Here is a 22,891-nt window from a genome sequence, read left to right on the forward strand (position 1 = left end):
CAGTCCACCCTTTGCCCCCCGCTGTGGGCTTCTTCCCGGTCTCTGCTCCCGGACCAGCGATTCCCAGGCAGTCTAGGACCCACTGGGGCTCCCCCTTACACTCTCCATAGGGAGCTCTGATGAGTTTACCTGCTGGGGTGGGCATCTAGCCCTTTATTCAGCTGCTCCTGCTGGAGCTTCAGACCCAACCCCCGCACCCCCACACAGACACACACACACAGACACACACGCAGACACATACACACAAAGACACACACACAGACATACGCACACACACACAGACACACAGAGACACATACACACACACAGACAGACACATACACACAAAGACACACAGACATACACACACAGACACACAGAGACACAAAGACACACACAGACATACACAAACACAGACACACACACAGACACACAGAGACACAAAGACACACACAGACATACACACACACAGACACACAGAGACACATACACACACATACACACACACACAGACAGACACAAAGAGACAGACACATACAAAGACACACACAGACATACACAGACACACACAGACACACGCAGACAGACACACACACACACACACAGACACACACAGACATACACACAGACACACAGACACGCACACACACAGACACACACACAGTTTCACCTACCCCAGAATCTCACAGCACCAAAACCACCCAGGCATTTTCCCAAGCGGACCTCAGCATTTGCTCCTCCCTGGAGTGCCCTTCCCCCTCTTCTCTGTCCAGTGAGCTCCTACTCCATCTTCATGGGCCCCAACGTACACATTCATCCTCTGCAGATCTCTTTGGACTCTCCTGGGGAACCATGTCTGTCCTTGGGCACATGCTCCTGGCAGAGCTGGGGGTGGATTACAGGCTTCAGGGATGGAGCACACAGAGGTCAGTGGCTCTGGCCTGAATAGGTACACTGTAAGAGTCAGGGTCTCCACATGAAACCAGACATCACTGAGTATTTGAAACACAGGGAATTTAATGCAGAGAATTGAAGCCAAAGAGGCTAAGAAGCCATACAGGGGTCAGTGAAGTAACCTTGAGATCAGCCACAGTAGGAACAATCCCCAGGTCCTCGATGCAGGGAGAACAGGAGCTGCTGCAGGAACCAAGGAGCTATGGTCACCTTGTCAAAGCTGGACCCTCACACGGCCTGTCTGGCCAGAGCTGGAGACAGCCACTGTCAGATTCTGCGCAGACAGAGCAGGAGGATACCCCGGCTTCTCCCTGCCCCCTCCCCTCCAACTCCCACCTGTGCTTTTCATTGGCTAAAGCTAGCAGGGGGCTGCTAGGGTGGGGCATGCAGCGTGCAGGGGCTCCCTGCACAGAGAGCTGGGCACAGGCAGAGCCAGGATGGAGTTGGAGGGCACACAGCCCCAGGGAGGGCACCTATGATGGGCCCTGCTTCCCAGCTGGGACTCAGAACTGGGTGATAGTCACACATCAACACGGGGCTCCAGATGGGTGTACGGAGGCAGAAGTGACACAGCCTGGGCCATAGCCGTGAGGTTTGGGCTCCTACAGCCACAGAAGACGTCAAACACAGCCCAGCCCCAGCCAGAGAAACGTAAATCCTCACCCTAAGACCTACTTACCTCGGTTCCTGTTATCTAGTACATCCTGGCTGGCTCGCCAGAAAAACAACAAGGCATGAAAAAAGATAAGAAAAGTCAGTCAGAAGGAGCATCAGAGCGAGCCTGGAGCATGACACAGATGCTGACGTGAGATTTAGAATAACCATGACTAATACGTTAGGGGCTCTGGTGGAAAAAGTTGACAACATCAAGAACAAACATCTCTGAGTATTGCCAAGGACACTGGCAAGGACACTGGCAAGGACAAATGGGTAATAGACACAGAGAGAGGTCCACCTTAAGAAAAAAACTGAAAGATATATTAAGAATCAAAAACACCGTAACAGAAATAAAAATGCCTTTGGCGAGCTTATGAGTAGACCGAGACCTGCCGAGACCATCAGCGAGATTTACGACGCCCCAACAGCAACTTCCCAAACTGATAAACCAGAGAAAAACAGAAGTTACAAAAACAAACGACAGAACATCCAAGGACTACGGAACAATTCGAAAAATATAAATGTAGATAACTGGAAAATGGGAAAGAGAAAAAGGAGCTGAAGAAATATTTGAAGTAAAAATGGCTAAAAGGGTGGGTGCGGTGGCTCACGCCTGTAATCCCAGCACTGTGGGAGGCCAAGGCGGGTGGATTACCTGAGGCCAGGAGTTCCAGACCAGCCTGGCCAACATGGTGAAACCCTGTCTATACTAAAACTGCAAATATTAGCCGGGCATCGTGATGGGTGCCTGTCATTTCAGCTACTTGGGAGGCTGAGGCAGGAGAATCAGTTGAACCCAGGAGGCAGAGGTTGCAGTGATCTGAAATCGCACCACTGCACTCCAGCCTAGGCCACAGAGCTACACTCCGTCTGGAAAAAATTTAAAAATAGCTGAGAATTTTCTGAAACTCATGATAGATAGGAAACAGCAGATCCAGGAATCTAAGAGGCATAAGCAGGAAAAATACCAAAAATTGACAGCGAGGCATATCCTATGCAAATTGCAGACAAGCGAAGATGAAGAAAAACCTTGAGAGAAGCCAGAAGGGGAAAAATACCTTACCTAAAGAAGAACAAGGAGAAGAACTGCAGCAAACCTGCTATTAGAACCCAGGCAAGCAAGAGAGAGTAGGGTGAAATAATTAAAGTAGTGGGAGAGAGAGAGAGAGAGAAAACCCATCAACAGGAGTTTAATCCAGTGAAATGATCCTTCAGAAGTGAAAAAGAAGTGAAGGTTTCCCCAGAAAAACAACAATGGAAGAAATTCATCACCAGCAGATCTGCCCTACAAAAAAAACACATTAAAAGAAGTTCTTCAGGCTGGGTGCGGTGGCTCATACCTGTAATCCCAGCACTTCGGGAGGCCAAGATGGTTGGATCAGCTGAGGCCAGAAGTTCGAGACCAACCTTTCCAACATGGCGAAACCCCTTCTCTACTAAAAATACAAAAATTAGCTGGGCGTGGTGGTGGGCGCCTGTAATCCTAGCTGCTAAGGAGGCTGAGGCAGGAGAATTGCTTGAACCCAGGAGGCAGTGAACTGAGATCATGCCATTGCACTCTAGCCTGGGTGAGAGAGTGATACTCTATCTCAAAAAAAAAAAAAAAAAAGGAAGTTCTTCAAAGAGAAAGATGATATAGGTCAGAAATTCAACATTCTGGGTGGTTACAGCACATGAATGAATTAAATGTCATGAGATGGGAGGAAGGAACTGGAAATTCTGTTTTAAGTTATCACACTACACATGAAGTGGTATAGTGTTATTTGAAGGTGGACTTTTATGAGGTTAAAAAAATGTATTTCCTCTGTACTATATGCTCACATTTTTCTGCAAATCGAAAATGGTTCAAAAAGTCTATTAATCAAAAAAACCCGGCTGGGTACAGTGGCTCACTCCTGATATTCCAGCACTTTGGGAGGCGAGGGCAGGCGGACTGTTTGAACCCAGGAGTCTGAGACCAGCTTGGGCAGCATGGCGAAGCCCTGTCTCTACAAAAAATACAAACGTTAGCTTGGTATGGTGGTGTGCACCTGTAGTCCCAGCTACTTGGGATGTTGTCGGGCTGTTGGCTCCACAGGATCGTGGGGTGTCCCTTATGCTGTGCTGAGGTGCAGGATCCGAGAAGTAAAGAGACAGGACACTGAAGAGCTGGTGAAGAGCAGGTGGACTCAGGGGGCCACGCTACCTATGATCAGAGACAGGTGAGGCCTCGAATGCCCGGAAGTGTCTGTATTTATTAGGTACAAGCAGGAGGAAGGGTTGCAAGTGAGGTCATCATCTATAGGCTTAGTGATAGGGCATACATAATCACGTGAGTCGCAATCGAGGGGGCCACTCCATTATGTTACCTGGGCAGAGAGGTGGGCTGTGCGCAGTAGGGGGCTGTGCCGTGCACAGTAGTAGAGGGTCGTGTACAGAAAAGGGGTCTACCCCCATTAGGTCACCGAGGCAAGGAGGTGGGCTGTGTGCGACAGGTGTCATGTGCAACACTTCTTATCTGAGGGCTGGAGACTTCAAATGGTTTTTAATAGATACTGTAAGCCAATGCAATGGGAGCTGGCAGACTTGTGCTAGGGTGATTTGAGCTAGCACAGAAGCGAAAAAGGACTGACCGGGTGTACAGCCGCCGTGACTGGTCACACCAGAGTGGCTCTTCTCCCTCAGTTATTTGTGGGATCTCAGGCCTGAGGCCTACTTTCCACAGGAACTGGATGCGAGGTTCTACAACTCCTTTCTCACGAGGAGAGGCTCTTGCTCCAAGCCTGCCATACAGCGTCTGCCCTTTCAGGCAGGGACGCCACCGCCTGGGTCTTTGGTTCTCGTCCTGGTCTGGCTGTTTTCCCATGTACTGCTTCTGTTCTGTGACTGCTCTAGGCATGCCTCCTACTACAAACTACTCTATGGTTATATGGAAGGATTCTATAAATCAGCACTAAATGTGTCAGTGCAGCTCTGACTACAATACCTATATGATTATATAGAAAGATTATATAGAAAGTGTGCTAGATATAAGTACTAAGCATGATTATGTAAGCTAGATATATGTAAGCAGTAAGCTACACTTCAGGCACTAATTCTATAAACTAATATATGATTATATATAAAGGAAATAGCTGAGTAATAGCACTATAAACTAAGATATTCTTCAGGCACTAATTGTGCCTGGGGTTTGCACAGCTCTCTTCCCTCGGTGCCCATGTGGGGGTTACCCACAGGAGGCTGAGGTTGGAGGATCACTCGAACCTGGGAGGTTGAGGCTGTGGTGAGCCGAGATTGTGCCACTGCATTCTAGCCTGGGTGACAGAGCAAGACAGTATCCAAGACGGTATCTCAAAAATACATAAATGAAATTTTTAAAGTTTTAAAAACCACATAAACAAAACATGTTTTGCATACTCTAAGCCAACCATTAAAATAATTGTAAAAGAAATATAATTGATATGCTTTAAAAGAAGGTACAATGAAATCATATTAATAAATGCTCAATTTTTAAAACCAGAGAAGGTAGGTTAAAAAAAAAAGGGGTGGGGCAGCAGCTGGGTGTGGTGGCTCACACCTGTAATCCTAGCACTTTGAGAGGCTGAGGCAGGCAGATAATGAGGTCAGGAGTTCAAGACCAGCCTGGCCAACATGGTGAAATCCTGTCTCTACTAAAAATACAAATTAGCTGCGTGTGGTGGCGGGCATCTGTAATCTCGGCTACTCGGGAGGCCGAGGCAAGAGAATTGCTTGAACCCAGGAGGCGCAGGTTGCAGTGAGCCGAGATCGCACCACTACACTCCATCTTGGGTGACAGAGCAAGACTCCATTTTGTAGATCATAATCCATCTCTATCAACAATCACTTTAAATCTGAATGATTGGAATAGATCAATTAAAAGACATAGATTGTCAGAGTGAATTTAAAAACCAAGTCTACCTGCCATGGTGGCTCATGCCTGTAATTCCAGCACTTTGGGAGGCTGAGGCGGGCAGATCCCTTGAGCCCAGGAGTTCAAGACCAGCATGGGCAATGTGGCAAAAGCCTGTCTCTACAAAAAATCCAAAAACATTAGCCAGGTGTGGTGGTGTGTGCCTGAAGTCCCAGCTACTTGGAGGCTGAGGTGGGAGGATTACTTGAGCCCAGCAGGTCGAGGCTGTGGTGAGCCATGATCACACCACTGACTGCACTTCAGCCTGGGAGACAGTGCAAGACCCTGTCTCAAAAAAATAATAATAAAACAAAAACAAATAACCAAGGCCCAACTATATTCTGTCTATAAGAAACCCACTTTCAATATAAAGACTGAAGTTTGAAAATAAAGAGATAGAGAAACATATACCATGCTACCATGAATCAAAAGAAAACTGGAGTCACCACATTTATTTCAGATAAAGCAAACCATCGTGATATAGAAGCCAGAACCAGCCTCCCTAGTCTCCACCTGTTAGGCAGCTCCCTGAAGGCAGGGGCCCCACTGTGGAGCCCCAGGCTATGATATCTGGCACATGATGGGCATCTTATTATTTGTCAGAACAAATAAGCACATGAATAGACAAAACGATGAATGAGTGAGTGAGTGAATGAATGATCAAACGCTCTGACTTGGCTATTTCTATGGCCCAAGCTCCGGCCACAACTAGACAATTCCACCAAATGCCATCTGGAGCCAGGGCTGTCGGCGTGGCAGTGGGGTGTGTGCCACCAGGGCAACAGAGACTCAGCTAGTCTTTTGGGCCAAAGATGCCTCATGATATATCGGACGGAAACGCAGCTTCGGAAGCCAGACCTGGGGCTTGGAAGTCTCCCAGTTTTCTTCAGCAAATGATTCAGGGCCCACAGAGGATGCCTGGCACAACGGAGCTGCCCAGCCCTGCTTCAACTTCCCTATGCAGGACTCGCCCTCAACTCAACCTCTGTTTCCCTATCTCTTGAGTGGGAGTGGGGAAGAGGTGAGACCACGCCTTTGCTGGCCCCTCTGGGGCATAGGGCGTGGGGTCCAGGAGCATTGCCCACATTTCCAGGAACCCAGCAGGCACCATCGGCTGCCACAACCAGGGCACACAGGCCAGTGGACACCGAGCACCTCTCTGGCCAGACTGGGTGGGTGTGGGCAGTCACGCATCAGCTCCCGCAGACCAGGCTCTGCTAATTCTATGGCTTTAAGTCCCTTCTTCAGAAAGACTGGGAAGGCCTCAGGCAGCCTCTTCCCCGACAGGCCGCCTGTCCCCGCTGTCTCGAGGAGAACAGCCAAAGTATTGGTGAATCCGCTCCCCCCAGGGCCCAGGCCTCCTCTGCCACTCTTAGCTGCAGCAGGAGAATGTGCCAGGACCCATCTCATGAGTGCTGGGGAGTGGTGGGTTGTTGCTCTGCCACCCTGGCAGCCAGGATACCTGTGTGATATGGATCATGGCCAGGCAAGGGGCCCGAGGCCAGCATAGGCCTCAGGCCAGAGCCGGCCCTTGTAAATATCCTTATGGAAAATTACCAAGAACAGAAGAAGGAACACCCAAGAACACACCACCAGACTTCAGTCATGCTAGTGTTTGACCACACTTCCTTCAGGTGTCTGAAATCTTCTCTAAAACACGGAGAAGTATGTGCCGCAGTGTGAGAGGCAATATGGGTTGGTCACGAAGAGCGGTGGGTTGGAGCTCTGGCTCTGCAACTTACTAACTGTGCAGCCTTAGACAGGGCACTTGACATCTCTGGGCCTTGGTTTACTCATCTGTTAAATGGAGGTAATCAATGAGGCCATTGGAAGAGTGCCTGGCATGTAGTATGTGCTCAATAAATAGGAGCTATTACAGACCCAGTGGGCTCCCAACACCACGCCCTCACGTCAGCCTCAGAACCTTTCCTCTGCTCAGGGAATGTTCTCTTGAAGGTGGCTGCGTGCAGCCTGCTCAGAGAACACCGAGCAGCATCTGGCGTGCTCTTAAACTTTGTATAAATTGTCTCTTGCCATACTTTTCTTTTTTTTTTTTTGAGACAGAGTCTCGCTGTGTTGCGCAGGCAGGAGTGCAGTGGTGTTCTCTTGGCTCACTGCAACCTCCACCTCTCGGGTTCAGGCGATTCTCCTGCCTCAACTTCCCAAGTAGCTGGGATTACAGGCACCTGCCGTCATGCCAGCTAATTTTTTTTGTTTTTTGTTTTACGAGGGATGGGGCTTCACCATGTTGGCCAAGCTGGTTTCATACTCCTAACTTCAAGTGATCTGTCTGCCTTGGCCTCCCAAAGTGCTAGGATTTTAGGCGTGAGCCATTGTGCTGGCCTCTTGCCACATTTTTCTTTCTTTTCTTTTTTTTGAGAAGGGTCCTTCTCTGTCATCCAGGCTGGAGTGCAGTGGTGCAATCACAGCTCACTGCAGCCTTAACCTCCCAGGCTAAAGCAATCCTCCTGCCTCAGCCTCCCGAGTAGCTGGGACTGCAGGTATGCACCACCACACCCAGCTAATTTCTTATTTTGTGTAGAGATGGGTCTTACTATGTTGCTCAGGCTGCCCTCAAACTCCTGCGCTCAAGCAATTCTCTCCGCTCGGCCTCCCAACGTGCTGAGATTCTAGGCGTACCACCACGCCTGGACTCTTCCTGCACTTTTCTTTTTGTGACTTCCTCCTTTCCTCCCCATCTGGTGTTGGAGATTTGGCTACGCTGAAGGGCAATTCACTCCATTTAGCTGCTGTCTGGGACTCTACTCTGCGCAGTGACACCGTCTGCAAATCACCGAAAAGCAGCTCAGACTGTCCCTGAAGTCCTGCCTGCTTGACAATCTGCTGGTCTCTCTTCAAAACATCTATTTTAAAATTTAAACTTGGAAAAGGAAAAAAAAAAAGAAGACAGAAATGGGCATTTCTTAGGGACCCACAACTGGCTAGGAGCCTTGCCTCTGCCACGTCATGTGGGCCTCATGGCAGCACCAGGTCCCAGTGGGACCATGTGGACCAGGAGGTCATCTTTCCCCAGATGCTGCCCCACCCCCACCCATGTGCCAAGGGAACTCCACCCCAGGTCTCCCCAGGTATCTCTGAGTCTCCAGCGGTCCTGCCTGGACTCAGGGGCAAGTATTCTGCAGCCTCCATGACACCTCTTCCCGCTCACAGCCAGCACCCAGCCGATTATTCCCACCACATGCAGATGAAGACGCTGAAGCACAGAGAGGTGACAACAGCAAGTCATAATCAGGTCACAGAGTGGAAGGGTCAGGATTTGAACCCAGTACCCGGTGGCTCCAGAGGCAGAGACTCTTCCCTGAAGCCACACGTGGAGTTGGTGGCAGTGGCAGGCTAGAACCCAGGACTCCTGACTCCCAGCCCAGTGCTCTGGCCGAGACCCTCGGAGACCAATGCACAGTAGGACTCCTGCTCCACATTTCAGCCTTATTGAAGGCACGCGATAACTTTGCATGAACATTCATTTGCATATGTGCCATTCATTTGAAAGAGAAGCACCAAGCCATAGCGCAGCTCTCCTCTGCCTCCACAGGCTGGTCATGCTGTCAGCCCTAGCAGGCATCTCTCTCTGTCCCTGCATGTCCCTCCTAAGCTGCAAGGCCTGAACTGCCTCGTATCTGTGGGCCTGGGTGCAGCCTCTTGCAATGTAGGAAATGAATGAATGAATGAATGAATGAGGTGGGTTCACCACTGCAGGGAAGACTGGGGAGGGCGTAAGGGGAGTGCCACAGAACTAATGATGCCCTCACAGGGGGAGACCCCAGAGTCCATTTCCAGCCCCTGACGGCCCAAGCAGGGAAACTGAGGCCCAGGGAGGAAGAGGCCCAGACCCACTTTCCTCTGCATGCTCTGATGGTCACTTTCCTTTTTGGGGAAGTTTTCCCTGCTACCCCTCCCCCATCTTATTTCCCTGCCTTTCAGCCCAAAGCCACTAGATTCTTTACAGCAGGGACAGGGACAGGCGCTCCCTAGATTATTTCGAGGGAAACACCCCATCTGTCCAAACTCTTCAACTGCTTTCCCCTAAGTCGCACTCAGGACAGCAGGCAGAGGGCCCTGGCTCTCCATGTTTCCTGGACACCCCAACTGTCCGGCAGCCAGTATTTCCCTGGGGCTGTCCTACCGGGGCCTCTGGGATGCTTCCCCCTGGGACCCCCATTTCCCCAGACCCCAACTCTACCTCTTGAGTGTCCTTCCCCTGCCCCCACCCCAAACCCACTAGATCCCTTCTGGATCCCCACTGAAGACCCCGAATGGGGATTTGCTTCAGACTTGCCCTTGGGATGGGAGGTAGTGAGTGGGGGTAGGGACACGAGACCAGCCTGGAGTCGCTGGCAGGCGGCGTGGGTGAAGGAGATGGGGCTCATTACACTACCGTCCTGTCTGCGGGTGTTTGAAGCTTCTCGTTAGAGGAAGTTTGAAAATCAATTCATCAATAAAAAGAAACTCATGAAAAACAACAGCACCCCCGCTGCGGACTGCCAGCCTGGCTCTCGGCCTGCCTCCCTCCTTTGACGGCACAGCTATCTGACCACACACCCCTGGCTAGACGGTCCTAGGACCAACTCCACCATCTTTCCAACTGATGGCATGACAGAGAAGGCCCTCACTGAGCCTCAGTTTCCTTATCTGCACCACCATCATGTGGCCCAGCTGTTCTGGGAGGTTTCCCACGCTCTGTCCTGTAAAGTACAGTTTCTCAGCACTCTTCCCAGGAGCTGGGGCTGCGTAGGGTGCTGTAGTCAGAGGAGTATGGGAAACGTCACATTCTAAGGCCCTCTTAAAGATTCAAGGGACAACTCCGCATGCTCTGAGAAGTCCCGCAGCCAAAGCCCGGTTGATTGATTTGCTTGAGTTCGACTTACTTCCTCAGCACACCTGTGAACACTTCTAGATGAGAACCTTCACGGGTGGCTTCCTTGTTTGGGTGGAGAAGAGTTAAATGGAAAATGCAATGGGAAGGACCACCTCACCACCATGTGGGGACTGACAGATGCCACCCCAGTGCCCCCCGCCCTGCATCTCCCCCCCAGCCCTGGTAGAAATGCACACACTTGCACAGACACAAATGCGCCCTCTCACTGCTCGAAAGCCCCGGGGACACATGTCTACACACTCTGAGCTCATTGGGCTGGGAGATTTTCCAGAGCCAGCTGTGAGCGCTGCCGCCTCCACGGAAAGCCCCTGCAGCCTCCCCTTCCTCACCACTGTGTCCCGGGAGCCTGAGCGGCAGCTTCGCTCCTGCCCTGCCAGGTTTCCAGCCATCCCTGGGCTACAGCAACAGGCCCTGACTTCACACTCAGTGTTTTTCTCACACACCAGGGGCCTTCCAGTCCTGTCCCGGACGTGAGGGAGAGGAAGCGATGCCAACTGAAAGCTATCAGAATGCCTGTTTTAAACCCGAAATTCCAGGGACAATCCTAGCACCTGGACATCAGAGCTAGAAAACAGGCTGTCACGTTACAGACTGGAAGGTGGAGGCTGCCTGCTCTCCTGTTCCCCTGCCAGCAAGGATGGAGGTCCCTGCAAGGGAGGGCGGGGTCCTGAGTCCCCCTCCCAATAGCCTCAGATTGAGTGAGTGCGAGAGTTAAACCCAATTTCCAGCACCTTCCAGTCTTGTCTGCCCAGGACCCCTCTGCAGTGCAAATCCAACTGTCACTGGCACCCTCATCCCAGCTTCAGGGGCCCCTAGCTGGGCCCAGACCTGGCTCATCCCTCCCAACTCTGCAGGTCTCAGGCCACAGGCCCCACACTCCGTGGGCTGTGACGTGGCTCTGGGGTCCCCAGGATGGCATGTGTCACAAGCAGGTCTGCTCAGTTACTTTAGGGGTGGTCTGCCAGACATCACGGACTCTCTCTTGGGTGTCCCCACAGTGCCTGCCAAGCTTCCCCGAGGCTGCAGCTGAGAAAACAGAAGATGGAAAGGCAAAGGTGTGCAGCCTAGGCTGGGACAAGGGCAGACACCGACAGAGCCGCCCCGGGGGTTGGCGCGCCCTCCCCCGGGGGCCACCTTCTGGGCTGCTTCCCTGGGGCGGCTCTGTCCGTGTCTCCCCTTCCCCCAGCCTAGGCTCAGCCAGGTCTTGTCGGGGCTGATTGAGGAGTAGTTTGAATGGCAGCTGCTTTCTCTGTGTGCAGGGCTTCTTGCCTTTCTGTGCATCTCTCCTGGCGCTGGGAGGCTCCTCTGTCTCTCACACAAATCCACCCACCCAGCCACCCACTCACCACTTGGCCAGACTCTCCCAGATGGGTCTGAGTGTTAGCTCCATGACACCGCAGATAGGACCCTCCCTCACCCGCTCCTCACTCCCCCATCCATACATGCAACATACATGCAAACAGTCTCTCTCACATACACACACACACACACCCCCATTTGTTCGTAATGTGGGTTTGAAATAGCCTGAGGCTGGCAAGAGAAGGAATCACATGACTGACGCAGGCTTCCGAAGGCTCTGATAGGCTGGAGTGAAGGCCAGCGCCCCACCAAGCTGACACAGAGGGAGAGACTTCGGTCTAAACGCTTGCCTGTACAGGACAGCGCAGAAGGCAGATGCTGGAGCAACACCTGTGAGCAAGTCCAAGCAGAGGTTGGGGTGATGCAGTCACCCAAAACACCACTGTGGTCCTGGCTACATTAATAGAGGTCTAACACTCAGAACAAGGGAAGTGATAGCCCGCTCAGAGCTTGGCTACTCAGAACCACTTGTGAGAAGGTCGAATGGAGCATATTTAGAGGTGGAGGGGGAGAGGTGGGATGGGGTGAGGACTGGAGGTTCTCACAGGGAGAAGGAAGCAGCCATGCACTGTGAAGCCAGAGGGTGAAGCTGGGGCCAACAGAAAGAGGGTTTCCGTTCAGTCTAATGAACAGGGATCGGGTTTCCCCCGGAGGTAGTGAGCTCCCTATCCTTGGAGGTAAGTCAGTAGAGGCTGCAAAGATGCCTCTGGGAGTGCAGGTAAGAAATTCCTGCTGGGGCCTGGATGTCATTTAAGATCTACCCCAGTACAAGCAAGAGTTCAGGATTCTCAGAAGCGCACAGGCACCTGCACACGTGTGCAAAGCTACCCCTGCTCCTTTCTCCTCCTCTACCTGGGGTCAGCAGTTGCAGATGGATGACAGAGACTCTAGTGCAAGATCCAGAGCATAGGTCAGGCAGGCTGTGTCTGGAAGACGGGCCGGATGCTGGTGGTGTTCTGGTCTCGCCCCCGCTGGCCCTGTCCCATGCTGACTCACAGCCTTACTCCCAGACTCTGTCTGAGGCCCCTCCCAAGCGAATCTTCCTGAGCTGGCCTAGCGCTTAGAGCCCCACCCTTCATCCCAGGTGGTCTGGGGCTTGGGCTTGGAGCCAGAGGAGGGGCTCCAGGGCACTTTGGGCAGTAGAACAGTCAAGGCCCAAGGCAGGAGAGATCCCTTTGGAACATAGGGAGGGCAGAGCTGAAGCCCGGACATGGTGATGCACACCTGTAATCCCACCTACTCAGGAGGCTGAGGCAGGAGAATTGCTTGAACTCCGAGGCAGAGGTTTCAGTGAGCTGAGATAGCACCACTGCACTCCAGCCTGTGCAACAGAGCAAGGCCCCGTCTCAGAGGATCACAGAGGATCCCTACAACTTCTGAGCAGAAAGGATCCTCAGAGCATGGCCAGTCCATCCCCACAGGCCCCAGTCTCCACATGAGGAATTGAGGCCCAGAGAGCAAAAGTGACTCCCATGTCTAGGCGGGGTTGGGCCAGAACTGTAGGGGATCAGTTACGAGCTGAACTATCTCCCCAAAGTTCATATATGGAAGCCTTGACTCCAGCACCCCAGAAGGTGATCGTATTTGAAAATGGAGCCAGGCCAGGCACAGTGGCTCACGCCTGTAATCCTGCACTTTGGGAGGCTGAGGTGGGCAGATCACCTGAGGTCAGGAGTTCGAGGCCAGCCTGGCCAATATGGTGAAACCCTGTCTCTACTAAAAATACAAAAATTAGCCCAGCATGGTGGCAGGCGCCTATAGTCCCAGCTACTAGGGAGGCTAGGGCATGAGAATCACTTGAACCTGGGAAGCGGAGGTTGCAGTGAGCCGAGGCTGCACCACTGCACTCCAGCCTGGGTGACAGAGTGAGATTCTATCTCAAAAAAAAAAAAAAGAAAAATAAAGAAATTGGAGCCACTGAAGATGGAATTAGTTAAGGCAATGTCATTAGGGTGCAACCTAATTCAGTAGGATTGGGGTCTTATCAGAAGGGGACATGTGGACAGAGGACATGCGTGCAGAGAGAAGGCCAAGTGCAGGTGAAGGCTGGGATCCGGTGATGCTTCCACGAGCCTAGGAACACCAGGATTTCCAGCAGCCCCTGGAGCCCAGGAGAGAGAGGGGGGACAGAATCTCGACCTCGTAGCCTCAGAAGTAAGAACCATTGCTGTGGACACCTTAATCTTGGACTTCCAACCTCCAGAACTGTGAGAGAATCAATGTGTGCAGGTACAGCAGCCCCAGCCAACTAATGCAGCATCCGTGTGACTGGGAGGCCACACGTCCTGTTCCTGAGACCCACATGCCACATGCTGGCCGTGGCCTTGGGTGGTGGACCCTGCTCCTCCACCACCTCCCGGGCTCCCGCCACACCCCACAGTGTCTATCACACCACTGTCCCCTCACAGCCACTTCCGGGGCGAGTCCTGTTATGAACCCCTATCTTATAGATCAGAAAACTGAGGCTCAGGGATGCTGAGCCGGCGTCTAGGCTGGCTGAGGCCCAGCCAGCTGCAGCCAATGAGCACACCCACTGCAAGGGTGTGAGCATCCCACCTCGGGGGCCAAGTCCCTTCTGTAAAGGCTGACGGAGGAAGCAGAGTCAGATGACAAAATGCAAGGGAATGACAGGGACCGAGGAGGGACCAGAGGCTTCCTCCCCATTGTTGCACACCACTGCCTGCCCGGTGTGCAGCGGGGACAGGTCCTGCATTGGCTGCAGCTTCCACCAAATGGCCTCAGTGCCCTGCCCCGTGCTGAGATCCCAGAAGCTGGATACCGAGCTCCTCAGGGGCTGAATCCAGAGCCACTGACACCCAGTGGGGGCTCAGCCAGTACTAGCGATCCTACAGACTCCCACTGGGTTATCTCAGGAAGGGGGTAGAAACCAGGGCGACGCATCTCCAACCATAGAGAGAGTGTCTTTCTACACCAGTAGCTGGTCACTTAAGGGGTGAGCACCCTGTCACTGGAGGCAGACAAGTAAATATTGCCCAGCAGCCTCCTGTCGGTTCTGCTGTAACTGAGGGGAGAGCGAGAACACTTCCACACTGCTTTCTATCCCTGAGCCTGAGTCTATGCTTTCTTACATCTTTAGTGTATTTTTAAGCATAGACAATGCTTTTATATAGTTCAAAAATCAGAAAGGGCTGGGCACGGTGGCTCATGCCTGTAATCCCAGCACTTGGGAGGCCAAGGCGGGCGGATCACCTCAGGTCAAGAGTTTGAGACCACAGCCTAGCCAATGTGGTGAAACCTCATCTCTACTAAAACACACACACACACACACACACACACACACACACAAATAGCTGGGCATGGTGGCATATGCCTGTAATCCCAGCTACTTGGGGATGCTGAGGCAGGAGAATTGCTTGAACCCAGGAGGCAGAGGTTGCAGTGAGCCAAGATCGCACTGCTGCACTCCAGCCTGGGCGACAGGGAGACTCTGTCTCAAAATATAAATAAATAAATAAATAATCAAAAAGTCCAAAACGAACTCCAGTGAACATGAGTCTCGCCTACTCTGTGCCCCGGCCCACACCCCCGCCTCCCAGGTAGCCTTCCAGAAACCTCAGAGTGATGCCAGTCTCTTATGTAATCCTCCAGAGACAGCCTTTGCCTGCGCCAGCATACTTGGTCTTTATTTTTAAGGTAAATACATATTCATGTCATTTTTTATTTATGTTCTGCCTCTTGCTCATTTCACCGAGTTTTGGCAGCATAGTCCAGCCTGTGGCTGTCCGGCAGCCTGAGGATACGGAACAGTCCCCTGGGGGTGTACACAGGTATAAAGTGGGGGAATGCCCACCTCACAGGGCTGCCAGGAGATGGTGTTTCCTTGGTCTGGGACCCAGCGCAGTGCCTCCACGTGGTCTTGGTCCCCAAGAAAGGGCCTACATTAGAGAGTGTCTGGGAAGGACGAGCCCGGGCCAGTGTGGCTGCAGCAGCTCCTCAGGCCGCCAGGGGGCCCCTTGGTGCCGCTGGTCTTGCTGGCGGCCGCAGCGCAGCGCCGTGGTGACCAGGCTAACAGGGGAGGCTCCTCGGAGGCAGGGAGGCGCCTGGGCTTGGACTTAGCGTCTCGAATTTCCAGGAGCACTACCTCGTCTTCCGTCCTCCTGCCATCCTTCACGGAGGGCAGAGCAGATATGGCTAGCTCTATGAAGCCACAGGGAAACTGAGGCCTGAGAGGGGAAGAGACCTGAGGCCACACAGGAAGCTATAAGGGACCACTGGATGGTGCAACCTCAGGCAGGCAGGAGGGGACAGCTCCAGGAGTTTGGGGACAAAAAGCTGCGGTCACCTGTGACCCCCACTACTCAACTCCCCAGAAAAGGAAAAAAATACGTGTTTACCAAACCTTGTTGCCTTGTTGGTATCTTCTTTCTTTCTTTCTTTTCTTTCCTTCCTTCCTTTCCTTCCTTTCCTTGCTTTCCTTCCCTCCCTCCCTCCCTTTCTTTCTTCCTTCCTTCCTTCCTTCCTTCCTTCCTTTCTTTCTTTCTTTCTTTCTTCTTTCTTTCTTTGCTTTCTTTCCCTCCCTCCCTCCCTCCTTCCTTTCTTCCTTTCTTTTTCTTCTTTTCTTGTGTTGGAGTTTCACTCTTGTTGCCCAGGCTGGAGTACAACTGTGCAATCTTGAATCACTGCAACCTCTGCCTCTAGGGTTCAAGCGATTCTCCTGCCTCAGCCTCCTGAGCAGCTGGGATTACAGGTGTCCACCACATGCCTGGAAAATTTTTTGTATTTTTAGTAGAGATGGGGTTTCACCATTTTGGCTGGGCTGGTCTTGAACTCCTGACCTCAGGCCATTGGTGCTGTTCTCATTCAGAGAGGACAGAAAGGAAGAGGCTTCCCACACACAAAGCCACGGCATACCTGCCCCATCCAGTCCCATGGCCTAAGCACCTGGGCTCTTTGCCATGCTACCTGCGGACCTGGGCTTCTGCCTGCCTAGGAGCACTCTGTGGGACCTTGGCAGGTCTCGCCTCTCTCTGGGCCTCAGTCCTCCCACTGGTACTGGTCATCTGGCCCGTCACAGTAGTCCCTCATGGTCTGCCTCCTCCAATCCATCCCCCTCTAGAACTGCCAAACTGATCATACATCTTCCCTGCCTAACAGCCCCCTCTCCCACCACCTAAAGAATCAGGTGCAGACCCTTGGCCTGGTATTCCAGCCGCCTCTCCTCAGGGCCTCTCCTGCCCTCTCCTCCCAGCCCATCCTGACCTCACTGACTCTGCTCTGTCCATTTGTTGTCTCCAAATGCACCTTCCCTGTCCTGCACTTACGTGTGCTGCTGCCTCTGTCTGGGCTGCCTTGGACAGTTCCCCCCCCCGGGCTCTGACAGACTCAGGCTCAAGTGTCTTGGTTAGCACTAACTCCATGTCATGCACAGTCCCTGGTGCTCACCCTATCTTGAGCCATTCAGTGACATATCACTCCCTTCCTCACTGCCCCAATATTCCCCCAGGGATAAGCCCTGCATCAGGATCTGCAGGGAGGAGCAGATTCAGGGAGCCAGAGAGGGGAGTGCAGAGGAGCCTGCAGGCCCAGCTTCCAGAAGGCCCAAGCTGAGCACTGCTAGCCCCTGAGCCCTGTGTTATGTCACCTAGGCATGGAGTGTGCGGGGCAGACATCAGAGAGAGAGGAATCCTGGCCATGCCCCAGTTGCCCAGGACCTAGAATACTGCCTCAGACAGCAGAAAGAAATTACCCCGGCCCTTCTCAGGCCTGTGTCTATGGAGCCATCCCTTTCAGGCAAACCGCAGTCTGGGCACCCAGCCTGTTGGAAGCTCACAGGGCCAGCTTGGGGCTGACCCAGGCACTGGGCTCCCTGATGGCCAGACTGTGGGCCTTGGCCTCCGATCCCAGAGTGGGGGTAGCTGGATGGGCTGTGTCCTGCAGGCCAGGAATGGTCCGGACGGTTTCCACATCCTCCCCACAGTCCGGGCTGGCAGGGCAGGGCAGAACAAGACGCAGCTGGAATCCTGATGGGAGCAGGAAAGCTGGGAGCCTGTTTGGCAGGCTCCCTGCAGCCTCAGAGCCCTGAGGATCACACACACACACACACACACACACACACACACACACACACACACACCTGTATCCCCAGAGCTAGCAAGCTCTCTGGTTTCACCAGCCCACAGCAGATGCCTGTTGGGGTCACAGGAATGTCTCAGCCACAGCAGCCACACATTTACTACCCGACAGGCCACCCACTCTTGTAGGGTCAAAGTCAGTCTCAGCCATCTCTCGGTGACTCCTCCAGCATCAGGCCGACCGCTCCTCTGGCTGTGCCCACCTGAAGGGATGACAATGCAGACGTTCCTTGAGCATGGATATGGGCAGACACAGGTGTAGCTCACTTAATCCTCACAATGACTTTGAATTTTGCACTGTTATGCAGATGGGGAAACAGAGCAACTTGTGGGGAGTCTTGCTTGCTGCATGCCTCAGTCACCCCATCTGTAAAGTGGGCAGCCCACTTTCACATGAGGAGTGGGCACAAGCACCAGACTTGAGCTCTGGCAGTCTGGGCCCTGGGTCCATGCAGGAGCCTTTGAAACTAAGAGTTCTTGGCTAGCATGGGGGACTGTTTGATAGACGCTGTGAGTGCCTCTGGTTGAATGTTTAATGTTTACATCCACGAATCTCCACTCTACCCATCACCAGAGGCCTGCAGGGCAAGTGGGCATTGGAGAGGCCACCCGTGCCCAGCACTGGATGGAGGGTGGGGTGAGGCCCCAGGCTGCTGACCCAGGCTGCAGGATGGGCTCAGCCTCCCATCACCAGCATTCTCCTAGTGCAGGTCTGGACAGGACCTGCCTCGTTGTGGTCACTGGTCAGCCACCAGGCCCTGGTGACACAGCAACCCAGACCTGTCTGCCTGGAGAACAGCCCTCCACAATATTCACAATTACGATGACTATTATCAGTATTCTATTGTGGTGACCATAATAACCAGCTTGGCGTCATGGTCAGGAGACCAGACTCTGTGCCAGGCAGACCTGGCTGCACGTCCCAGCCACCCCTTGGCTGTGGGACCTTAGACCAGTGACTTGCCCCCCTACACCTTAGCTTCCTTCTCTGCAGATCAGAGGAGGTTGCTTAGATGCCTTGGTTCCTGCCTGCCTCAGGGACGGGGCTGCTCAGGCAGAGTTCTGGCCACCCGGCCTGGGATGGTGCTTAAGCCGCAGCCACGGGAAGGCAGGCCCGGCAGCACTGCGTGTTTTCAGAGCTGGCCCACCTGGCCTCCTAAGGAAACCCATGATGGAGCTTCCTGTAGCTGCACTGCTCGTCAGTAATCAGCCCACGCGCTGTTTCACCTTCTGTAATGACAGCCCTGGGCAGTGGCTTACCCACGTCGCATGGCAGGCACCGTGCAATTTTCATGAGGTCACATACTCATTATTTCTCCAGATGACTCTCAGTCAGGGAGATGGGAATTTGATGGGCTGCCCACTTTACAGACGGGGTGACTGAGGCACACAGCAGGCAAGGGCTTGCTTCCGGCCTTGGAGAGGGCAAAAGGGCAGTGGTTCAAGTAGGGCTTCTGAATTTGGTTTCTGTGTGGTTCCCTGAACCAGGCTCCTGGGGCAGAGACGGGAATCACAGTTGCTGGGAGTGGTGCGCAGAGGGGCAGAAGGCGTCGGTGGCCTGCAGGGGGCGCTAGGCCCCACGAACAAACGCACGCCCGCTCGCAGGCCAACTGCTTGGGCCGCTGTCTGCTCTGTCCTCAGATCCTGAGATCCCAGGATGGGGACATGGTGACAGGGAGCTGGATCCCCCCCCTGCTGCTGTCAAAGTCAGAGAAGGGGTGGGGTGTGCCTGGGTTGGGAGCTGGGGCTGTAAATGCCTGACCACATGGGAGCTGGTAAAAAGATGACGCACTCTTGCCCCTTCCTGAGCCCTGGCTCGGGTCTGTGTCATGGACTTTGCGGCTGCTTCTGTCCCCACCATAACCCCGTGGGGTCAGCGCTGCTGCTGACCCATCCTCAGACGAGGACACACCAGAGACGTGACGTGACTGCTCAGGCCACAGCGCTGGCTGACAGCAGGTCTGCTCTCGAACCCAGGCCCCAGTGCCCCAAAACCCTGCAGTAGCTCGTCACACTCCAGGGAGTTACAGCCAGGGAGGAGGGGAAGCAGCCGAGCGCTGTGGCCGGAGTGAGGGAGGAGTCAGCTCCAGTTCCCGTCCTGCTCTGCCAAGCTCTCGGCAAACCTCAGGCCCTTCTGAGTTTCCATTCTCACCTGCAGGGGCGAGTCGCTCCCCCGCCTGGCCCGGCTGCCTTGTGGGCTCAAAGGCAATGTGAGAGGTGCCCATTTCATGCTTGGCACATAGTAGGTACTCAAGTAAAGTAAGTTTCCATCTTCCTTTTCCCTCAATAACAAAGCAAAGTGTTCCCTCTCCTAGACAAAATACTTACATTTTAATAGAGGCCCTTGTCTCTAGAAGGGGGATGAATGACGATGGAATTCTAGGTAGCTTGTCGGGCTGGCATTGGGGGGCCCCGCTAGGAAAAGCTCCCTGAGCTCCTCAAATCTCAGGAGCAGCAGCCTCTGGAGAGGAGTCTGGTGCTGCCTGCTGCAGGCAGGGGTCTCTGCCTCCTCTTCCTTCAAGGGTGTCTATTAGGGTCAGGTGTGGTGGTTCACACCTGTCATCCCAGCACTTGGGAAGGCCGGGGCTGGAGGGTCGCTTGAGACCAGGAGTTAGAGACCAGACTGGGTAACATAGCAAGATCCTGTCTCTGCAAAAAACAAACCAACACAAAATCAGCCAGGTGTGGTGGTGCGCTTTTGTAATCCCAACTACTTGGAAGGCTGAGGTGGGAGGATCACTTGAGCCCCGGAGGTTGAGGCTACAGTGAGCTGTCATTGTACCACTGTACTCCAGCCTGGGGGACAGAGCGAGACCCTGCCTCAAAAAAAAAAAAAAAAAAAAAAAAAAAAAAGGTCTATTGTCATCTCAACTGCACCACTTCCCAAAACTTACCCAAATTCTCCTGGGCTGAGTTCATTTCATAATCTCATGCTAATGGAGAGTGCTTTCCCTGGACTCATACCTTAAGGAATTGTGGTTCTCTCAGAGCCAGCCTTAAAGGGTAACAGGTATTCAAAGTTGCAGGCAGCTCCCAGGCACCATTACACTTCTATTGAATCACACACACCAATAAAAGGGTAAAAGCCGGTGCTGGCAGGGCTGTGGGGAACTTAGCACGTGCGTGCATGGCTTTCTTCCTAGGATGCTCTTCCCCAGCTCTGCTGCCTAGAGGAATGGGAGCCCCCTTTCAGGCTCAGCGCACGCGTCTCTGCATTAACGCCTTCCCAGCTCCCCAGTCAGAATCGCTGCCCTTCCTGGCAGTTCCACAGCACATCGGTCTTGTTTACCACACTTAGCACCATCCCTGTCTTACTCCCAGGTAGGCTGTGAAACTGATGACGGGGACGGAACCTCATTCATTCAGTCCACAGCATGCTGGGTGCTTTATGCTCTTGGCCTGTGATCCTCCCTACCACCCTGTAATGTGGTGACCATCTCCATTTTACAAACGAGGAAAGTGGGGCTCAGAGAGATTCAACCATTTGCCCAAGCCTGGCTGACCCTGGGCCTGGGCTCTTTCAACAGCACAGTGCTGCCTCTGCAGGGGCTCCACCCTGGCTGGGGTGTGGGGAACCCAGGACCTCCTGGTGGAAAGCGTGGCCAAGCAGGTAGGCTGACAGGGCCAGCACAGTACGTTGCTACCATGACTGGGGACCCTGGGGTTTGGTGGGAGCCCGACAGGTTGGGGGAACATGGGAAAGAGCTTCATAAACCTGTGTCCTGGCGTGAGTCAGTCAGGTGAGAAAGGACAGGGTTTCAGTACCAAAGACAGTACCATGTCACACAGCCACAGGACAGTGACAGTTGTCTGGGGAGCAAGCTCTTCATGCTGTCATTTGGGCAGAATGGAAATTATAGGCTGGAGAGCAGGGCAATGAGAGGCCACGACTCCCCGGACACAGCAGCCAGGGGCGACACTGTAAATCAGTGCAACCTAGAATTAAAGGGTCTCTAAGCGTGGGCCACAGGTCTCTACCTTTATTCCTGCCTGTTTCAATCAAGTCTGGATGGAGCCATTAGAGTTTATCAGATGTGCCAATGGCAATGTTCCATGAGAACATTACACATTTCCAGAAACCTCAGCAGGTGGAAACAGAGACAAACCAACAGAAGGGAACTGAACAGGGAGAACGAGAATAGCCTGCCTTCAGGTGCAAAAGGTTAGTTGCACAAACTCAACTGACAAGTTGATGGCAAGGTCTTTTTTTCCCCTTGCCTCCTGAATTGTGTTTAAAAAGTGAATTCGCAGGCCAGACACGGTGGCTCATGCCTGTAATCCCAGCACTTTGGGAGGCTGAGGCGGATGGATCACGAGGTCAGGGATTGAGACCATCCTGGTTAACACAGTGAAACCCCGTCTCTACTAAAAATTCAAAAAATTAGCCGGGCATGGTGGCACATGCCTGTAATCCCAGCTACCTGGGAGAAGAATCGCTTGGACCCAGGAGGCGGAGGTTGCGGTGAGCTGAGATCTTGCCACTGCACTCCAGCCTGGGCGACAGAGCAAGACTTTGTCTCGAAAAAAAAAAAAGTGAATCCTCTGAGGCTGAGATGGAGAGATCTGTTTGCCAGGCCTGCCCACAGAAGCTTCTCTAAAAACATCTGTGGTCAGCGGGTCCTAGATTGGTGTCCTGACCTGGAGGAGTCCTTGCGAGGAGTCAGCCAGTGCTCCTGCACCAAGATGGGGCTAAGCCAGCATGACTGTGAGGCCCAGTCACAACAGCTGGGGTTGCTGTAACCCGCATAAAAGCCGGCCAGGTGTGGCGGCTCACACCTGTGATCCCAGCGCTGTGGGAGGCTGGGGCGGGCAAATCACCTGAGGTCGGGAGTTCAAGACCAGGCTGACCAACATGGAGAAACCCCGACTCTACTAAAAATACAAAATTAGCCTGGCATGGTGGCACATGCCTGTAATATCAGCTACTCGGCAGACTGAGGCAGGAGAATCTCTTGGACCCCGGAGGTGGAGGTTGTAGTGAGCCGAGATGCACCATTGCACTCCAGCCTAAGCAACAAGAGCAAAGCTCAGTCTCAAAAAAAA

The 22,891-nt window shown here is 53.2% G+C and overlaps 1 protein-coding gene across 1 annotated transcript in view; it reads right to left on the reverse strand.

The window, feature by feature from the left end:
* The window catches only part of HHIPL1 (HHIP like 1), a 74,951-nt gene that overhangs the window by 34,618 nt on the left and 17,442 nt on the right, over positions 1-22,891 (reverse strand). The window lies entirely within an intron of this gene.

Source organism: Cebus imitator, unplaced genomic scaffold (genome assembly GCF_001604975.1).
Source record: "Cebus imitator isolate Cc_AM_T3 unplaced genomic scaffold, Cebus_imitator-1.0 Scaffold52, whole genome shotgun sequence".
Classification (NCBI taxonomy): Eukaryota; Metazoa; Chordata; class Mammalia; order Primates; family Cebidae; genus Cebus; species Cebus imitator.